This window comes from Dromiciops gliroides, chromosome 4 (assembly GCF_019393635.1).
Source record: "Dromiciops gliroides isolate mDroGli1 chromosome 4, mDroGli1.pri, whole genome shotgun sequence".
Classification (NCBI taxonomy): domain Eukaryota; kingdom Metazoa; phylum Chordata; class Mammalia; order Microbiotheria; family Microbiotheriidae; genus Dromiciops; species Dromiciops gliroides.
In genome coordinates this window covers 247,372,654-247,385,256 of record NC_057864.1, presented here as the reverse complement: position 1 = coordinate 247,385,256, position 12,603 = coordinate 247,372,654, and the positions used below count along the sequence as shown (strand labels likewise).

The window sequence follows — 12,603 nt, the reverse complement described above, 5'->3', positions numbered from 1 at the left end:
CTTCCTTGTCCAACGTCCCTTCGTAGTCAGAAACTATTACTGACTCCAAGTTCCACCTTCTGGGTTAGGAGGTGGATCAGTATTGTGCTGTCCGGAAGGAGCCCCAACATCTGTACCCTCCCACCTGTTCTGCCCTCCAGTCATTTCTGGCCTCTAGGCCCCAAAACGTGACCCATCTGGGATCATTTGCTAGAAAATGGAGGGTAGTGAGTGAACAACTGTACCCTTAAGACTTCTAAGGAAAAGATGGTCCTACAATCCTAGCACGACAGAGCTAGAAGAGACCTTGCTGTTCAGTCGTGTCAGACTATGTGATATGGTTTTCTTGGCAAAGAACTATAGCGGTTTGCCATTTTCTTCTCCTGTGTGTCCCCCCTTTACAGATGAGGCATTGAAGCAAATAGGGGTTAAGTGACTTGCCCAGGGTCACCCAGCTAGGAATTGTCTGAGGTGGGATTTGAACTCAGGTGTCCTTGACTCCAGGCCTTATGCTCTATCTACTGTGCCACCTAGCTGCCCCTAAGATTCAAATTCAGGTCTTCTGATAACAAATCCAATAAATTTCCCACCCTATCATATTGTATCCCCACCTTGAGGTTTCAAGCCCTGGCTTGGATACTTGCTAGCTTATGACCTTGGGTAAGTCACTTGTCCCTTTGAGCCTCAGTTTCCCTACTCTTAAAATGGAAATAATATTTGTACTAACTACCTCACATGGAGATTGTGAAGAAAGGGCTTTATAAAGTGTAAGTAGCTATGGCAATGCTCCTCCTCATTTCATTGCTATCATTATTATTACCAAAAACATCTAGGGACTCCTCCCATGTTATGCAGAAAACACAGTGTTTCTCATCCTGGTCAGTGGCTCAACATCCTGAAAGTCACACGCCTCTCTTGCTATCTTGCTATCTTGATAGTGCTAAACAGTATCTCTTGTGACATTGTCCTTGACGAGGAAATACCTACTTGCTGGGCAAAACTTGATGTTGGGCTCAGATGATGCACAGTGAAGGTGTTGGTGGAAACACATTGATTCAAACTAAGAAAGAAAGCTGGCTCCACTCCAGCATTGTTTTCTACAGTTGACTAGGAAGGATTGATTGGGCATAGGTGTGGTAAGAGGGAAATCGATATATACTTCCTGTGAGAGATAACAAGATATGACTTCCAGGACCAAAGGTCTTTACAAATGATCCGTTGGCAGAACAGAGTCCGACATTTGGGTCATGGAATTCTGCTGAGCCTACTGAAGGAGGAAGTAAAGATCCTCAAAAAATGTCCAACTCTGGGATTGTCAAGTATACAATCCAATATCTCTCTTTGAACCACAGGTTCCCAGGAGGCTGGTGGCTGTCATGCCACAAATCACAGGGCTCACTATCACCTTACACGATCTGAAAGAAAATGGGCAGCCAACCTCTGATCTGATTCCCATTAGAACACTTCCTCAGTCAATATCTTTGCCCTCAGCATGTCCCATTCCTCTTCACAGCTCATCTACAATAACAACAACACTGAGTCCCCATGGGCCAATATCTCCCCTTCATAATTTGTCAGTATTCCTATATATACAGTCTCTCAACAAGAGCCCTCATAGGTCCTGAATGCCCCTACCACCATAGTCCATTAATACCCTCATCACAAGTCAATATTCCTATCCAGTCTGCCAACATCTTCATTTGTCAGTCTTCCTATATGCAAAAAGTCTTTCACAAGCGCCCCTACTACCAGTCTATCAACACCCTCATGACAATGAAATTTGTCAGTATTCCTATACATATAGTCAGTCAGACATATAGTCCTTCAATCTCTCAACAACTGAACTTCACAGACTATTGATAACTCCCTTCATAGCTCTTCATAGTCCGTCAACACCTGCCTTTCACAGTCCATCATCAGATACCCTCATACACAATCTGTCATTAACACCTGTCACTCTAACAACTAACCCTCAAAAACTCCTCAACACCCTACCATCACAGTTTGTCCAAATCTTTACCACACTATTAACACTTCCATCTCAGTTGGCCTACCTTTCACAGTCCATCAAAGCACCTCTTCCAATAGTCTGTCAACAAGACTCTTCATAGGCCTTCAATGCCCCTACCACCCCTCATTCTATCAACACCATCACCACAATGAGTCAACACCCACCCTTCATAATTTGTCAATATTCCAGTTGTCAATACATACCATCTGTCAACATCTCCCTTCAATCTCTCAACAACTATCCCTCACAGACTATCAATAACTCCTTTCTGAATATATCAATAACTCTGCTCAGACTGTCATCATCTACATTTCACAGACCATCAAGAAAGTACACACACACACACACACACACACAGAGTTTGTCAATACCACCTTCAATCTGTTAACAGCTCCTCCCCACCACAAGTCTGTCAACATTCTCATTGTACTGTCAGCACCATTCTCAGTCTGTCAATATCCACCTTTCACAAACCATCATAAAGTCTGTCAATATCGCTATAGTCTATCAACAACACCCCTCATATGACCTGAATACTCCCTACCACTACACACACAGTCTGTCAACACACTTATCAGAACGTGTTGGCATATACTCTTAGCAATGTGCCTCTCAGGTGCAATCTGTCAACTCCTTTCTCCAGTCTTTCCACACCTATCTCTATCAACAACTCCCCTCATAATCCATCATCAATAACCCCACCTTAGTCTACCTTTAACAGTCCATTAAGGGGGCAGCTAGGTGGCGCAGTGGATAGAGCACCAGCCCTGGATTCAGGAGGACCTGAGTTCAAATCCAGCCTCAGACACTTAACAATTACTAGCTGTGTGACCCTGGGCAAGTCAATTAACCCCAATTGCCTCACCAAAAACAAACAAACAAAAAAAAAAACAGTCCATTAAGACATTCCTCCATTTACAGTCTGTCTATGACCCTTTCAGTTTGTCAGTCACCTCTCAGAGTTCCTCAACACTCCCCTCTCCCATACAATTGGTCAACAGCCTTACTACATTCAACATCCCCCAGTCGATCAAACACCCACCTTTCATAGTCTTCTTCTAGGACACCCCAAACAGAGATACACAGTCTGTCAATAGCACCTTCAGTCAGTCACCAACCATTCCTCACAATTCTTTACCACTGACCCATAGTGAGTATCACCATCCACAATCCATTAATACCCCCTACACTCACAGTTTGTCAATGTCACTAACTCACACACCTCTGGTTCTTCTCAAATCTTTAGGTAAGAATAGTAGCTCCAGCCCACTAAAAACCTGGAGACTTTCACATTAAATGACATAATAATTTTTAGGTACCCAAGAGATAAAAACTAAGTCCCTATTTCCTCTTTGTCTCCTTGACAATTTCCTAGACAAGTTGTAAAGTCTCTAGCCTTTAGGCTTAACTTTTTAAAAAGAGGGTATATACAATTTACTGGGACAAAGTAGGTGGCCTTTGATTGGGCATTAGATTGTAAGCTCCTTGAGGGCAGGGACTATGTTTTCATTTATCTGTGCATTTCCAGCACTTAGCACTGTGTCTGGAACATAGTACATGCTTAATAAATCTTTATTCACTGACAGACTGAAAGCTGAAAAAATCATGTTATATGATTGTAATGTACTATCCATGTACTTCAAGAAGTCATGATTATAAAGAATTCTAAGAAGTTTGGACTTATATGAACTGATGCAAAAGAAATAAGCAGAATTAGAAAAACAGTGCAAAATTATCATGCAAATGGAAAAAGAGTGACCAAAGGAAACTGAACTCTGTTGAGTTCATATCTGACCCATGGGAAGTTGAGAAAACCAGTTCCCTCTCTCTCAGTTGCAATGGTGGGGTATTATGAGTATGGACTATTGCATGACAGTAGTCAGGCACTTTTAAGATTGTTGAACTGCTTTTCCCCCTCTTTTTTAAAATAAATTTTGTTGGCTAGATGATTCCAAGAGTACAAGAGGAAATAGAAATGGATGTCACATAATAACAAAATGCATCAATAAAATAAAGTGTTGTTTTGTTTTTTTAAAAGGGAGGGGGATACACATTTTTTGTTAAAAGGCATGATCCTTGGGGGCAGCTAAGTGGCGCAGTGAATAAAACACCAGCCCTGGATTCAGGAGGACCTGAGTTCAAATCCGACCTCAGAAACATGACACTTACTAGCTGTATGACCCTGGGAAAGTTACTTATTGCCCTGCAAAAAAAACCAGAAATGATCCTTGTGATTGTACATATATAACCTATATCAGGGGCAGCTAGGTGGCGCAATGGATAAAGCACCAGCCTTGGATTCAGGAGGACCTGAGTTCAAATCCGGCCTCAGACACTTGACACTTACTAACTATGTGACCTTGAGCAAGTCACTTAACCCTCATTGCCCCACCAAAAAAATGTTTTTAATTAAAAAAAATAACCTATATCAGATTGCTTTCTGTCTTGGGGAGGGGGGAGGGAAGGGAGGGAGGGAGAAAAAATTTGGAACTAAAAATCTTATGAAAACAAATGCTGAAAACTATCTTTACATGCAACTGGAAATAATAAGATACTTTTATGATAAAAGGCATGGTCTTCTTGGAGGAGAAGGAGAGGAGATATTGGGATATGCAGGTGATGTAAAAACAAGAGGGGCTACACAGGAGATGGGGGAGAGAAAAAGGAAGAAGGAAGGAGAGAGGGGCAGAAAAGGAAAGGGAAAGTGAGAGAGGGAAGAGGGAAGGGAAGGGGAAGAGGGAGAAGGAGAGAGAAAGGGAGAGGGCAAGGGAGAGGGAGAGAAAAAAGGAAGAGAAGAAGAAGAGGGAGAAGGAAACAGAGAGAGAGAGAGAGAGAGAAGGAAATAAAGAGAGCACAGGGGAGAGAGAGAGAGTCTGGACAGAGACTTGGAAATGGAATACACACTTGGATCCCTGGAGAGAATTCTCTGTGTCCATGCAGTCCCTCCAAGGAACCATGAAACACCCGCACCACCACCAAAAGAAGAGGAACCAGATGAAGACACGGACCAACATAAAGACCCAGTCCCATGGGGAGTGGATGGAGACACACTAGGAACTGGAGGGAGACCAGCACAACAAACATAGGTCTCTCCCATCACCACCCCAAGAAAGGAGGAGCTGTTACTATGTAGAGATGGGAGAAAAGGAAGAACTGGGCACAGCTGGGGCCACGACTTGAAGGAGCAATATTGACCTATTTGTATATAACTCATGAAGTTTGTGTAGGCCCAGAGGGAAGAAGGACTCTATCAAAGTGAGGGGAAAGGGAGGGGCAATGCTGGCCTCCTTAATAATCCTTTTTTTTTTTCCCCCAAATGGAAGCTCTCTACCTATAAGTATTTAAATCCCTGGACCAGAAGGGATGACACCCTGACTGGTTTCCCCCTTGAAAGGAACTAAAACCAGCATAAAACTGGGCACTTACCAAGGATTCCAAGCAAAGGTGTGCTGGTAAATATTTAACAACCAGCTCTTGGGAAGGGGCGGGGTCGGTATTCACAACACACTTGTAAATCTAATCTGCATTGTCAACATGTTCTCCATCACTTTCTTACATCTAGACAACCAACAAAACAACAAATCAAGCCTTATTTGTAGTGTTTGCTGATTTCCAAGATGCAAATGCATACCCTAAAAATTTAATAATCAGCTCTCTTGAGTCATTTCAATCTGGCTCCAGCACACTCCTGAGCCCAAGCAAGGCTCCCTTGAGCACCATCCTTCCTAGGGAAATCTGGACAATGCTATAGATTCCTGGGCAAAGCGGATGTCTAGCAGAGAAGGAAGAAAGGAGATCTTAATTATTTATGAGCTTGTATGTGAGTCTCATACATTTTTGATAAGTTAAATAAAACATACCCTAGATTTAATACTTTGTCGGCCCGGGTGCTTTTAGGGAACCGGGAGCCTTTTAAGAGGCTCAAGCCAAATGCTTATGTTATCAGAAGAAACTCTGTGAGAAGGCAAAATGAATCAAAGAACATAGAAATTATTGAAAACCTCTCCCCGACCCCAGGATTGAACCTAGCAAGTAGAAATATGAGGCTATTTGGGTTCTGTCTGTATTCTCAGCACCCAGCCTCATGTTTCGTAAATGTTTGTTAAGCAGAATGCAATCAAACCCAGTTCTGGGGAGTTGAGAGCTGCAGTCCCAAGCCACAGGGCGCATGTTTTCATTTTCTTGTCTTTTTCCCCCAGTCAGGGAAGTCAAAGCTATATTGTCAGTGAGTAGGTGGGAATGTGGGTAGCGCATCGCACCGGCAGGGCCTGATTGGCTGAAAGGGAACCTGGCATTGTAAGGATGGGCCAATAACTTCTATGCAGAGTCCCCAGACAGGTGAATCCTGTATCAGGAGTGATTCCAAGGTTTTCGGGTGTCAAAAATGACATTCTCTTTGGACCCAGCAAGAATCTTGGCACCAGGGTAATGTAGTTAAAGATTAGATTAGCAAACTCAGGCACCGCCCAGTCTGGAACTGGGTCGTTTTCTTTTATGAGTGCTTCTAATTACCTTACCCTGGTGTGTTATTTCTGACTGTATATATTCTTCTTTCCTCTTGTAAATAAACCCTAAAAAACCCACCGTCATTGTCTGGGGTATGTGGAGACAGGGCTAAAAGGAGAAAGAGGACGTCAGACTCCATGCAATTATAGTGATGCTGACAGCGAGAGCTGCAGGAAGGAGGAAAGATCATTAGGAGTTCAGGATAGGATGATGTAGTGGAAAGAGCACAGGAGATGGAATTCGAGAAACTGGGCTCAAGACCCATCGTCACCACCCACTTCCCCTCGCCGGGCCTCAGTTTCCCCTTCTGTAAAATAAAGGGGTCAGAGTCTGCTTTCTTGCTCCAAATTCTATAAGCCTACAACATGAATAATTTCTAAGGTCTCTTCTAGCTAAATCCTAATTCTATCCTAAATCTAAATCTAAATCCTATCCTCTCTGCACTCAGCGAGTCAAAGATGTTCAGGCACCGGGAAGGTCCCAGGGGTTGGTATTCAGTTATGAGGGGATGTAGAGAAATGAGTAAAAGGTGAAAATCCTGAAGCCAAGAGCAAAGTCACATGGGGTAGGGTCCCAGTTAGGTAGTACAATGGCTTGACTGATGAACTAGAATCACGAAAAACTGAGTTTAAATCCAGTGTCAGACACAATAGTTGTATGATCCTGGGCAAATCACCTAACCTCTGTCTGCTTCAGTTTCCTCATCTGTAAAATGGGAATAATAATTGTACCTACCTGTCAGGGTTATTGTGAAGATCAAATGAGATAAATTTATAAAGTTTTTTACACAGTGACTGTCACATAATATTAATTATTAATTAATAAATGCTTGTTTCCTTCCTTCATCCCTTCTTTCCTCCTTCCTTTCCTCCCTCCCTTTCTCTAAACCTTTCTTCTTTCCTTCCTTCCTTCCTCCTTTCCTTCCTTCTTTCTTCTCTTTGGAACTCCCTCTCTCAATCCCTTCTTTTCTTCCTTCTTTCTTTCCTCCCTCCATCCCTTCCTTTCTTTCCTTCCTCTCTCCATTCTTTCCTTCCTACATTCCTTCCTTTTTTCATCTTTTCCTTCCTTTTCCCCTTCTTTCTTTCTTCCTTTCCTCCCTCCTTCCCTTCCTCTATCCCTTCTTTCCTTCCCTCCTTCCTTCTTTCCTCCCTTCCTCCCTCTCTCCCTTTATCTCTTTCTTCTTTCCTTCCTTCATCCCTTCCTACTTTCCTTCCTTCTTTCTCTTTCTTTCCTTCCTTTCATTCTTCCCCCCTCTCTCCATCCATCCTTTCCTTCCTTTCTTCCTTCTTGACCTTAAACATACATGAATTTGCCCTTACAGGTGGGCTAGACAGGGAATACACATTGAGGATATCTAATCCAACATGTGGAACTTTGGGGAAACTCCTTTCAGCCATGAATGACTCAGGAATCCATACTATATGATGATGAAAAGCCTTCTGATTGGCTTACAAGTTGAAACGAATGATAATTCAGTAGAGGCAGAAGGTACATACAAAAGATTCAAGTGAACAACCTTGTTCTCTCTTCCTTGGCTGTTTTCAAGTGAGGACGAACTACTGTGAGCCACTAGGGAGGGGGAAGGGCAGCTGGTTGTTTATTCCCCTTCCCCCCACCCCACCTGGCTACCATGTGTCATTGATTGTATGGTGCCTAGTTTTGTGTGTGCACGTGTATGTATTTGTATGTGTTTATTCTTTCCTGATCTTAGGTGAATGGATGTTTGCTGATGGAATCAACCAAGTTTTGACTTTCCAAGCTTCAAAATGTCAGAAGAGGCATTACAGCAACTGGACATTTCAGCAACTGAAGTTGGTAGCCAAGACTACCGCAGCTGATAGCAGCAGCAGCAGCAGTTGAGTCTGGTAAGGGACCAGTTGAGCAGCACTGCTTGACCCAACTCAGCAGTGAATCAGTCTGACAGCTAAGATACCATGTTCTGGAAGAAGCTAGCCCCACTGGTCGAGGAAGAAACTCATCCATCACCAACAGAATGCCCAGAAAGGAACTTGGTGGGGGACTCAACAAAAGGGGGGCGGAGACTAGCAAGGCCAAGAGTCACAAGGTATCCATCAGGCCTACATGCTTGCCCAACTACCTCTGTTACATGAAGTTTGAGTCCACTTTTTCCAGGGACCTCGTGTATGTAAGAGAAGAGTGCACCCCTGGTTTGGAGGGGGGAAGAATATTTTTGCAACTTCCTTCCTTGTGATCTCTTCTCAGTAAATGCTCTCTTGCCAAACTAATTCATGTTAATCTGCCAATGATATTAGAGGGAACATACAGAAGAGGGACATGTGAATGAACAAAAGGATCAGAAGCCACTCCTGCTCAGCATTACCTCTAGAACCCTAAGAGGTGAAGGAATAATCTGCTCTCTAGGGATCCAACCTGACTGGGAAAGTGGAAGTTGGGAGAATTCACCCAGGGTGGGGGATGGGGCAAACAAAATTTCAGTATTGGAAGGGATTAGTCCAAACTGATATTTGGATTCTAAAGGATCAGTGATTTCATCAGTATGGGGATTTCCTGGTGTGGGAAATTCACTCCACTGAGCAGATCACAATCCACCATGACAAAGTAGATAAATTCTGTGGAGTTGCCTGAGACCTAAAAAAGTTAAGTAACTCACCTAGGGTTATACAACTTATAAGGCCAAAACACCATCCCCTACACCCTACTGTCCAATACATACCTGAACCAAAATCCCCTCTCCACCATCCCCAACAAAGGCCATGTTGTCATCACATAAAAATTGCCATTGATAGAAAGGCAGCCCATCACACTCTGGGATAACTCTAGTTTGGAAGTTTGTCCCTTTAAATCAAATCTAAATATACTTTCCTTCAACTGTGACTCGTTGTTTGTAGTTCTGTCCTCAAGAGCAAACAGAATGATAAATTTATCTCTCACACAGCAATCCCTACAGATACTTGAAGACAGTTGCCATTTCTCCCTTAGTCTTGTCATCTCTAGTCTCCTGGACTAGTTCCAAGGAGGAGCTGGAATTCCCAAGCACTTGGCTGGTGGTATCAGCAAGGCCTGAGGCTCAGGAAAGAACCTTTTCCAGGTAAATGGACCTAGGAACCTGGAACATGTAACACATGCACAGCAATCCACCCCCTCTATTCCATAGCCCCAGGTCAGCTGGCTTTTCCAAGTGTCAAATCACAGAATCTGAACATGCTGCTGGAAATGCTTTTAAATCAAAGGATTTCAAGCTGGGAGGAACCATCTGGTCCATTTCTACAAAAGGGGAAAGTGAGGCTCAGAAAGGAAAATCATATGGAAAGAGAGCTGAACTTGATGTCACTGGGACCTGAGTTCAAATGCAGGCTGGGATACTTACTAGCTATGTGACTCCTAGGTCTCAGTTTCCTCATCTGTAAAATGGAGGTGAAAGCTGGGGAGTGAATACCTTGTCAAGCATGATGGAAGTGTGAATTTATCATGGGCCTTTCCCAAGTTAGTGAGTAACAAAGTCAGGATTCAAACCCACATCCTCTGTCTTGAGAACCAGTGTCTTTTCTAGTATAATATGCTTTGTAATTCCAGGATCCTTTTTTTTTTTCTCATCAGGTAGAGTTTACCTCTGGATGCACTTTTTATCCTAAACTCTTTGAGGCCAGGACTTCTTGGGCCTATACCCCCCACTGCTCCCCAAAAAAGAACAAACTCTGCAGCCTGACATTTACAACCCTCCATAATGTCACCTCTTCCCCCACCCATATTTATCTTATTTTATTTTTAATTTATGGAATAAAACAAGCATTTCCATGGCACAGCATAATAAAAAATAAGATTGCACACAAAACAGCAAATCTATTGCGTATGATTTGCTATTCCTTTTTTTTTTTTTTTAGTGAGGCAATTAGGGTTAAGCGACTTGCCCAGGGTCACACAGCTAGTAAGTGTTAACTGTCTGAGGCTGGATTTGAACTCAGGTCCTCCTGACTCCAGGGCCAGTACTCTATCCACTGTGCCACCTAGCTGCTTGCTATTCCTTTTAAATGTATAATAAAGTTACCCCACAAATTTCTTTTCCTTCCCTCCTCCCAACCTTTCCGTGTCACACTTGTCCCTTTCAGGTGCTTCTCTGCTGTAGCTAGACTGGAAGACTCTCCTTTCCTCCTGCCATTCCTTTGCTTACATAATCCCCTTTAGAACACCCTACTATCCTCCTTTCTTCCCCAGCACCATTTTTGTTAATCGTTCAAGGCCCAGCTCAAGTGCCTCCTCCCTCACGAAGCTTTCCCTCTAACCCCAAACACAAATGACTCACCCCTCTGAAATCTCAAGTATTCTTGGGGTGATATGGGGTAGAACTGGAAGGAACTGTTAAGGCTAACACTTAGTGCAGACTCCTCATTTTATAGATATGGAAACTCAGCAGCCTGACATTTACAACCCTCCACAATGTCACCTATTTCCCCCCCCCCATATTTATTTTATTTTAGTTTTAATTTATGGGATAAAACAAGCATTTTGGTAACACAGCAGGGGCCCAGGGAGGTTACATGTCTAATTACAGGCAAGATTTGAACCCAGGTCCTCCTCTGATGGTAGAGGTGGTGTTCTTTCCACTGTACAACACTGCCTGCCTTATGGATTCATCATATTCTAGCTGTCTTTTTAGTTATCTTCGAACATGTCTTACCTCACCCCTCTAGACTGTCAGATGTAAGGAGGGCAGGAACTATTTTTTGTTCATTTTTGTATCTCTCACAGTGCCTTACCCATAGTGGGTGACCAATTACTGAGCTGCCTCACCACGCCATGCAGGTGATGTTGGGTTATCAAAGGTATACCGTTTGCCTTATGATGGGAAAAATAATAACTCTTTAAATTTGCATAATTAAAAAACTAATTAAAACTGCAAACCAACACCACTATGTACATATATGTATGTTTAGTTATATGTACATATGCATATATATGTATGTATATATATAAATTTATACTCCTTAAAATGCCAGACACATAGTAGGCAATTTAAAAAATGTTTGTCGGGGCAGCTAGGTGGCGAAGTGGATAGAGCACTGGCCTTGGAGTCAGGAGTACCTGAGTTCAAATCCGGCCCCAGACACTTAACACTTACTAGCTGTGTGACCCTGGGCAAGTCACTTAACCCCAATTGACTCACTAAAAAAAATTAAAAAATAAAAAAATGTTTGTCAATTGATTGATTTAAGCACTCTTACCTCCCTTATCTCATTTGAGCTTTACTGAAACAGTTAGGGGTAGGCAGCGTGATCTTGCATCCCTATTTGACAGATAAGGAGACTGATGATAGAGTTAAACTGGGCCTCTTAGCACTAGTCTCCCTCCTTCAGTTAACCATCTAGAAGCCTTATTCACTCAACTGAGATCTCTGCCCCATCCCCCAAAACTGTCTTGGGATATTCCTCTTTCTCCCCATGAGAGCACTGAACCAAGGCAGCAATGATTCTTACCTTCCACAGGTGTTTAGTCAGTTCCACAGCGCTCGCTGTCCCACTTGCTATCCTCAAAGAGCCCTTTTGAGATCAGGAGTTGCATCGGGAGACTGGAGCTGTTAGCAGCCCTGCTGTGTGACACTTGTCACTTCTCTTGCTTAATTAACTACCCCTTCCGTTACTAAACCAGAAAATCTACTGCCTCAATCTAGAGGTTTTCCTGTTGAAGTAGTTTCTCTCTGTTCTTCCTTAATCCTGACTCATCCCACCACGGTACTGTCTAACCCAGGGGTTCTCAGCCTAGGGTATACATGCCCCCAGGGAATCTAAGAATCTTGTCAGAGTGGGTACTGGAAATATTTAGCAAATAACGATATTGTCCTATTGAAATTAATTAACTTCTTTTTAAAAAAAATTCTTATGTGAATGTGCATGGTAAAAGCTAGAATTTATTTCCTTTCTTTAGAAACAGGGGCCATAGAAGAGAAAGTTTCCTGAAATCCATGGGGTATGAAGACTGCAAAAGGTCAGAAACCCCAATGTAGGCCGATCTCTTCATTTGACAACCGAGGAACTGATGTTCAGAGTGGGAAATGATGTCTTGGAGCTCACAGAGTTGGTCAGTCGGTGGAGCCAGGATTAGAACCCAGGCACAACCATGCTTGCTCCAAG

At 43.0% G+C, this 12,603-nt stretch overlaps 1 protein-coding gene across 1 annotated transcript in view; it reads right to left on the bottom strand.

Annotated features, from left to right (window-relative positions):
* RAB44 (RAB44, member RAS oncogene family) overlaps positions 1-12,058 on the bottom strand; it is a 69,309-nt gene extending 57,251 nt beyond the window's left edge. Inside the window, exon 1 of the mRNA XM_044003397.1 lies at positions 11,950-12,058. The gene's annotated coding sequence lies outside the window, so the exon portion shown is untranslated. The remainder of the gene's footprint in view (positions 1-11,949) is intronic.
* Between the last annotated feature and the right edge of the window lie 545 nt (positions 12,059-12,603).